Consider the following 9,563-nt stretch of genomic DNA (forward strand, 5'->3'; position numbering starts at 1 on the left):
TCTACACCACCGACGTCGACAGACAAGAAACCCCCACCCTTAATTCCCAAGCATATTGTCCATTGTCTTGTTTGTTTAACGTCTTCTGGGAACATTCACATTCATCCCCTTTACTATTACTATCTAGGAAACTGACTATTTTTTCACACGAGACTACATGCTTTTAACAAGGTATCTCTGATTTAATTGTTTATGATTTTTATCATATGTTTTGAATAAACTTATTTTGTCTTGAAACAGCTACTGTACTGTTGGCTCACTGTTTTCTACATAAAGCTTTCAGCCACAGCAAAAACAGCAAAAAAAAAAATAAAAAAAAGAAAAGCCACGAGCGCTGTTCATACGAAAAAGTAGAAGGAAGAGTGGCCGATGATGTGTCTTGATCAAATAAATTGGCGAGATTCATACAGATACGAGGGCGAGGATGGATATGTATCTGGCATATTTCATATAGGCTGCAAAGGCTGCAACACAGTATATTTTTTCCAACATTCCACATAATATTTTCCAACACGGACTAAGAAATCAAAAAGTTGTATTTGTGTTGAAAAAGTCGTGTTGAAAAGAAAAAGAAAAAGGCAGAAGAAGTGAACCCTCTCTCTCTCCTCTCTCTCTCTCTCTCTCTCTCTCTCTCTCTCTCTCTCTCTCTCTCTCTCTCTCTCTCTCTCTCTCTCTCTCTCTCTCTCTCTCTCTCTCTCTCTCTCTCTCTCTCTCTCTCTCTCTCTCTCTCTCTCTCTCTCTCTCTCTCTCTCTCTCTCTCTCTCTCTCTCTCTCTCTCTCTCTCTCTCTCTCTCTCTCTCTCTCTCTCTCTCTCTCTCTCTCTCTCTCTCTCTCTCTCTCTCTCTCTCTCTCTCTCTCTCTCTCTCTCTCTCTCTCTCTCTCTCTCTCTCTCTCTCTCTCTCTCTCTCTCTCTCTCTCTCTCTCTCTCTCTCTCTCTCTCTCTCTCTCTCTCTCTCTCTCTCTCTCTCTCTCTCTCTCTCTCTCTCTCTCTCTCTCTCTCTCTCTCTCTCTCTCTCTCTCTCTCTCTCTCTCTCTCTCTCTCTCTCTCTCTCTCTCTCTCTCTCTCTCTCTCTCTCTCTCTCTCTCTCTCTCTCTCTCTCTCTCTCTCTCTCTCTCTCTCTCTCTCTCTCTCTCTCTCTCTCTCTCTCTCTCTCTCTCTCTCTCTCTCTCTCTCTCTCTCTCTCTCTCTCTCTCTCTCTCTCTCTCTCTCTCTCTCTCTCTCTCTCTCTCTCTCTCTCTCTCTCTCTCTCTCTCTCTCTCTCTCTCTCTCTCTCTCTCTCTCTCTCTCCCTGACTTATTTTTCACACGAGACTACATGCTTTTAACAAGGTATCTGAACTTTAATTTGACATGCCAGTTTTGTATAATGTTTTGAAATGAGAAAACTTATTTCGTCCTTGAAGCAGCTTTACTGTGTCCTTGTGATATTTTCTACGCTAAAGGAAACAACCCAAAGGCAAGAAACAAAGAAAAAACATAAAATTTTCTTCACGAGGCGTTGTTGCAACAGAAGGAGGGCCAGAAGAGTGGTCAGTGTCGATGGAGTCTTCTGATCGGAAATAAATCACTTAGTCGTGGACCATGTGGATATGTATCTGGCATATTTTAATCGAAAAAAAAGCTCTCTCTCTCTCTCTCTCTCTCTCTCTCTCTCTCTCTCTCTCTCTCTCTCTCTCTCTCTCTCTCTCTCTCTCTCTCTCTCTCAGCGGTCCAGGAAAGAAGAAGTTTTTGAAGGATCGGGGAAGTTTTAGCGACGCGTGGTGAGGCACTGTGCTTTTTGATAATGAGTTTTTGTGGTGGGACAGTAGTTATTGTTGTTGTTTCTTTCGCTGTTGTTGTTGTTGCTGTTGTTATTAATATTGTAAATGTTTCTGCTTCTGTTGTTGCTGTTATTTTTATTGTCAGAGTTATTGGTGTTGTTGTTTTTCCTCTTGTTTCTGCTCTTGTCACTCCTGGTGATTGTGTTTGACTTGCTGCTGTTTTTTGTTATTATTTTTTTTATAGTTGTTGCTGTTTTTGTTATGTTTGTTGTTGTTTGTTTGGTGTAGTTGCTGTTCTTATTGTTGCTATTGTTGTCATAACCTACTGTGATTTTTTTCTTCCATTTCTTGCACATTCAAGATCATTTTATTATTATTTCTCCTTTGCATATGATCTGCAATAAACTATGGCTCCTAATTTTAATTATATTATAAAGGAATGCCGTGTGTGTGTGTGTGTGTGTGTGTGTGTGTGTGTGTGTGTGTGTGTGTGTGTGTGTGTGTGCGCCTGGGTCACCTGAAGGAGCTGGGGTTGGCGCGGAGGTCCTGCAGCACGGCGGAGTCCTGCAGGGCAAGATGCAGGGGATGGGCCATCGCTGGGAGTGGTCCTGACACGCTAGTCCTTAGTGAGCGCCTGAACCCTTGCGCTGGGAGAGAGAGAGAGAGAGAGAGAGAGAGAGAGAGAGAGAGAGAGAGAGAGAGAGAGAGAGAGAGAGAGAGAGAGAGAGAGACTCACAATTAGATAAACAGACAACAAGCAGAAAGACTAGCAGACAGGCAGGCAGACAAAGAGGTCTAAAACTTTAAAAATCACCCTAAATGTCCTCTTAACAACTTTAGCTAATGTTTTTGGGACAATCCGTAGAAACAGCGCCAGAAATTAAAATGTAAATGAATGAACTGAACAAAAAAAAAAGTTAAGATAAATAAAAAGGTAAATAAATATGTAAGAAAAGAGAAGTGAAAGAATAGTAAAATAAGACACCGATTCCTTCAAACAAAAGAAGATCAAAATAGAGTCTAACCCTTTTCTTTACCCTCGTGCTATCTCACTTCACAACAACAATTAACACCAACACCTCCCCTTCACCCTCCCCTCACCATTACCTCCCTCGCACAGCACAGGCAAACAGACAGACAATCAGACAGGGAGGGAGAGAAAGACTGAAAGGCAGAAGGTACACTCTGAATAACGACAAATAAGAGAAGGAAGAGGAGCACAGAACGGAGAAGCACGGGAAGCAAGCGAAGAAGTGAAGTGTAGTGGGTGGCACCTAGACAGGGCGGCACTCACGTCTCCCTCACACAAAGAGTAACACCCGCAACAGCCTTCCTTATATAGCCAAGCGTCGCCGAGCCGTCAACACCGTCGCCGCCACGAAGCTGAAGTGTTTATCGACAGGGAGCGCATTACCGTGATGCATCGCCAAGCTTGTGCAAACCCTAAGCTGAGAACAATGGCGCTTTTGTGCATGAATCTTTCAATGCCGCTTAGCACTACAAATCTTTTAAACGCCGCTTAGCTATGGCGCAAGTCTTTTTACGGTCACTTAGCGGGACGAGGACACTATAAAATTGAAAAGCAGCAAGGGAATAAATGTCCAATAAAGGTGTAATGTATTGAAGGTGTTGCAATGTGAGAGAAAGCAAATATGCCTTGAGGCCGCCAGGTTGCGAAATCACATCAGCCGTGGGTTTGCTTTTCAATCTCTGCCACTCCTCTTTCGCCTTATTATGTATACAGACGAAGGAAAGCTGTTCCAGAGTTTACCAGTAACAGTGATGAGAGGATGAAAATGCTGGTTAACTCTTGCATAAGGGATTTAGACAGCACAGGGGTGAGCTAGAGTAGAAAGCGCAGAAGGGGTACAGGCATGCAGTTAGCAAGTTCAGAAGATCAATTAGCATGACAACAGCTGTAGAATATAAAAGAAGATGCAATATTGCTGCGAAATTTAAGAGACAAGAAAGAGTCAGGAAGAGATGGGGAACTGATGAGTCGAAAAGTCATTGATTGCTCTGTCCAAAAGAGTTGTGTGGGTTGAGCTCCCCCCATAAATGAGACGCATACTCCATACGGGGGCCAGTGTCATGTGTTGTGTGGTTGGAATTTTTTTTGTTTAACTAAGATATTTAGTCCGTTAAACCAGCCTTCTATGTTGTGTCTATTTCTTTAAGTGTTGGGTTGTGTATGTTGGTGGGTTCTCAGAATTATTTGTCAGTCAACTCTAATTTAAAGGGGGTTTAGTTGGTATCTTGGAAGTTCGGTCTTGAGGATTTTGGAATTTGAATTGGCTTGGCTGAGGTCGCTTATTGTTTGGGGTTCCTGTGAAGTGTGCATGTTGTTATGTTCTTTGTTGTTTGTGAGAATATGCCTGGAGATCTTGCTGTGTTGTGTGAGATGTAGGTTGGGAAGTATGGGCCTGTGTCGTAGTGGTTGTTTTTTTTTGTTGTTGTTGTTTGTTTATGAGGTGGAATGGATGTCTGTCTCTGGTGTGGTGTGTCTGTAACCTATAACAGTATAACGTAGTCTGCATTTAAGCCATCATGTAAACGGGTGCTATTCTTGTGGAAGTGGTACAGTCAGGGATGGGGATATTATTTCTTATGGGTGTCTTTTTTTCTAGGTGCTGCCTCTAGCGCCGGTGGGCTTTCTTAAGGGGTCTCTTGGATGACCCCAGCCTGTTAGTGGAGCAGGCGAATTTGATTTATAGTGGCTGCTGTGATGCATGACTCTTGCTTGGGTAACATGCTGCCCCCCGGTGCTTCTCTTGACCGAAGTAGCTTTACTTAGGGTTGATTGAAGATCTGGGCAGCATGTGGGTAATCTTCCGCCACTCGGCGATGGTTAAAATTTGTGCATCGGTGGAACTCGAACCTAGGTCCCCTCTGGTGGAGAACAGCTATGTTAATGTCACCTGTCTGCAAGGCAAGCTCCCCTGCTCCGCCCACAGTCCGTTTCATTTGTCATGATATTTTTATGGACATTATTCAAGGTTAGATGGTTCCCAGTGAAGGGAAGATAACTGAAGAATATTTTATAAAAAAAAATTAATGTATGCATTCTTTTAGTGAGTCGTGCAGCATAAACAATTTTGTTTGTATGGTTTCAAAGCAACTGGTGCATGGCTGCCACTAAACATGCTGGAATGATTTGTGTACTGAATTACGTATCACTTTTGTGACTGACTAATGGGGCGATGCTTCTTTAGGAGCAGGTCTTGCTTCACCGTCGAGACATTTTCGGTGACAAATCTAATTATTTTCAACAGGCGCAACGCTTCGAGACAAACTTCTTTTTCATCGTTTTCACCGTTTACGAGTATTTTTCAATTATTCATGTTTATTATATCTTCCTCTATTGCTCTCATTCGTTGGAGTCCGCTTAAAGTCCATCTCTCCAACGTTTTCTCTGTCTCGTCCTCGACCCTCCTCCTTCAACCTAATACCCCGAGGCCCTTTTGGTAAGGTGTTTTAAACTTCTCATTACATAACCAAACCATATCTCGCCTCTTTACCGTATGTACGTTTTCTTAGCGACATACTGACTAAACGATTCTTTTTTTATTAAAAAGCCAACGTTCATTTGACGACAGATCTGTAATCCCAGAGCTGTAAGATAGGGGATGGTCTTTTTCCACTAAATTGAAGAGGGGCGAGTGCTGAGCGCAGCGGGACAAATTTCTTTCATATAGTGGATGTGTCGTCACCTAACTATATTATTCAATGATGAATATATAAATAAAAAGGAAATATTAAGTTCTCCAGAAATGCAACAAAAAAATCCCATTTTTTTCGTTTTGGATCAGAAAGTCAGAAAGTCCGGAACCCCCGACCCCCCCATGAGTGCGGCCCTGCAAATGTAACTTTTTTTGTACTGGCATAATATGTTCTGATGCGTTATATGTTATAATTGCTTTGTTTGTTTTGTTTGTTTTGCAATGCGTTTTTATATATATTTTTCGTTCTTTTTTTCTGGTGGCATGGTACTTTGGGAAAGATGTAAAGTCATTGTGAAAGCGTAGCATTTTATTCATTTTTTTCTATTTACTTTTACTGTATTGTTTCATTCCGTTCCATCACCTACTTAACCTTAAGACGTGTGGTGGTGTGTGGTGGTGAAGGCTCTGATGAAGTGCAGTAATAGTGTGTGTGTGTGTGTGTGTGTGTGTGTGTGTGTGTGTGTGTGTGTGTGTGTGTGTGTGTGTGTGTGTGTTTGTGTGTGTAAGGGGGTGGAGGGTTGAACGCATGAACAACTTTGCTTCTCGCCGTGAATGAGGGGCCTGTGTATCGGTGGCCGGAAATGGAGGGCGTTTTATAAAAGGTTTACTTCCCATCCGTCGTTGGCACTCATGGCTGATTTGTTTGTGTGGACTGTTTTGCATGACAAACAGTTTGTGTGGCCTTGTATCATGAGCAGCAGTATTTTATTTTTGTTTGTCGTATTATACCTTAAGAATGAATGTATGCCTCGAAGAACTGTTTGCATGGACACACACACACACACACACACACACATAGTATATATATATATATATATATATATATATATATATATATATATATATATATATATATATATATATATATATATATATATATATATATATATATATATATATATATATATATATATAAGCGGGAAAAAGGAAGAACCTCTGAACTATAGACTTGTATCATTGGCCAGTATAGTTTGTAAAATATGTGAAAAAGTGATAAAGAAACAATGGACAAAATTTCTAGAACACAATATAATTACAGAAAAACAATATGGCTTTAGAAAAGGGCGTTCATGTGTAACAAACTTATTGAGCTGTTACTCGAGAGTGACGGACATAACACAGGAGAGCGATGGATGTGTAGACTGCGTGTATTTGGACTTAAAGAAGGCTTTCGACAAAGTTCCACATACAAGACTATTATAGAAGCTGGAAAATAGAGGAGGATTGAAAGGGAAAGTGAAAAACTGGATGGAAAGTTACTTAAAGGGAAGATAAATGAAAACAGTGGTAAAGGACATGAAATCGGAATGGAGAAATGTAGATAGTGGGGTGCCTCAAGGATCGGTATTGGCACCAATACTTTTCATAGTATATATAATTGATATGCCGGAGGAAGTAAATAGTTACATGAGCTTGTTTGCAGATGATGCGAAATTGCTGAGACACATAAGAAATAGTAAAGACTGAAATTCTGCAAGAGGACCTAAATAAGATTTGGGACTGGAGTATGAGATGGGAGATGGAGTTCAACGTGAAGAAATGTCATGTAATGCAAATGGGAAAGAGTGAAGGGAGACCAAAATGGACATATAGAAAGGGAAATGGAGAAATATTAAAAGTTCAAGAAGAGAGAGATCTGGGAGTGATAATACAAAATAATCAAGTCAGAGAGTCATGTAAATAGGATATTCGGAGATACGTATAGAATGGTGAGAAATATAGGAATAGCATTCCATTACATGGATAAAAATATGATGAAAAAGATGATTACCACTATGATTAGACCAAAGTTAAAATATGCGGAAACTGTGTGGTCTCCCCATAAGAAGAAACACGTAAAAAAACTAGAAAGAATACAAAGGATGGCAACGAAAATGGTTTCAGAACTGGAGGGATTGTCATATGAAGAAGAGTTAAAGGAAACGGACCTGCCAACATTGGAACAAAGAAGAGAAAGGGGAGACCTAATACAAATTTACAAATTGTGGAATAAAATGGAAGTAGATAACAAGGAGTTGCTACCAAGAGAAGTAAGAAACACCAGCAACACACAAGGACACAGCAAAAAATTGAGAAAAGAAAGATGCTTGAGAGACATAAAAAAATATAGCTTCTCACAAAGAAACATAGAGGTTTGGAACAGACTAAGTGAGGATGTAGTATCGGAGAAGAGTGTGCACAACTTTAAGGAAAAATTGGACAAAGACAGGTATGGGGACGGAACCACACGAGCGTAAGCCCAGGCCCTGTAAAACTACAACTAGGTACAACTAGGTAAATACACACACACACACACACACACACACACACACACACACACGGCCTGGTAACTCAGTGGTTATAGCGTCTGCCTCACAACCAGAAGGACCGGGGTTCGATTTCCCGACCGGGTGAAGATAAGTTGGGTTTATATTCTTTCACGTGTAGCCCCTGTTCACCTAGCAGTGAGTAGGTACGCGACGTAAGGCGAGAAGTTGTGACCTCGTTGTCGCGGTGTGTTGTGTTCCCCAAAGCTCCCCAAAGATCGGTCACTGAGCTCTGAGCTCCTTCCGTAGGGAAACGGCTGCTGTCTCGAGAGAGACCCGCAGCAGACCAAGAGGTGAATTACACACATACACACACACACAGTCTCAGTCCTACCCAAAGATCGGTACTACGAGCTCTGTGCTGTGCAGACCAAGAGGTGAAAAAAAAATTACACACACACACACACACACACACACACACACACACACACACACACACACAGCTACCCCATACATCAGCACTAGCACCACCACCACTACTACCACCACCACTAACACTGCCATCACCACTACTAACACCACCACTACCATCACCAAGGATGACCATCACCACCCCTATAGCCAGACTCAGTTGTGAAGTACGATTGGGTGGAGGTGAGGAAGAGATCACCAACACTACCATCACCACCAACAGCACCATCACTCCCAAACCACCACCACCACCCCAATCACCACTACCACAATCACCACCACCACCACAACAACCACCAACACATCACAGCAGCACTCCATCACAGCCACCACAACCACCACCCCGTCATATATACATGCACAGTTTAAACACGTAAATCAACTTCAAGCAGGTGTTAAGTGCTTTTTCCCAAGTGCTTTCCAGTGGTCCTTGGTCTCTGGCGACGGATTAGATTGCTGGTGTTTACTAATGGATCGTGTTTGTCAGTTTGCCAGTCAAGCTAACCCGTGTACCAGCGTGGCGTGAGGGCTCTTTAGTGGGTCCTGCGTGTGGGTGGACGTGGAGGCAGAATGAAGTCAAAAGTTATAGTATCATTGTTATTATTATTATTATTATTATTATTATTATTATTATTATTATTATTATTATTATTATTATTATTATTATTATTATTATTATTATTATTATTATTATTATTATTATTATTATTATTATTATTATTATTATTATTATTATTATTATTATTATTATTATTATTATTATTATTATTATTATTATTATTATTATTATTATTATTATTATTATTATTATTATTATTATTATTATTATTACTATTATTATTAGCATTACCATTATTACTAAGATTATCATAATTTTTCTCGTCGAGATTGGGCGTTTTATATCGTCTCCACCAGTTTTTTTTTTTTTTCCCACTCACAGATGCTATCCATATACAGAGGCCTTGTCCGCCCATGTATGGAGCATGCATCTCATGTGTAGGGGGGCTCCACACACAACACTGTTGGAGAGTCTTCATCTCATCAGCTTCCCTCCCCTTACTCACAGTTGTCTATCTTAAATTCTGTCACAGTGTTGCCTGTCTTTCTATTTTCTATCGGTATTTTCATGCTGACTGCTCTTCTAAACTTGCTAACTGCATGCTTCCTTAGAGGGGGCATGCAGTTAGCCACGCAGGGGCGCTGGTCATGTAGGGGCGTGGAAGGGGAGGCGGCCCTTCGCCTCCCGACCCCCCGCTGCACACACTTTCAACTCTTGCTCATCCCTATTCTATCTAAATACCTTATGCTCTGGAACAACCTTCCTTCTTCTTTATTTCCTCCTGTCTACGACTTGAACACTTTCA

This window comes from Eriocheir sinensis, chromosome 26, assembly GCF_024679095.1.
Source record: "Eriocheir sinensis breed Jianghai 21 chromosome 26, ASM2467909v1, whole genome shotgun sequence".
In the NCBI taxonomy this organism is placed as follows: domain Eukaryota; kingdom Metazoa; phylum Arthropoda; class Malacostraca; order Decapoda; family Varunidae; genus Eriocheir; species Eriocheir sinensis.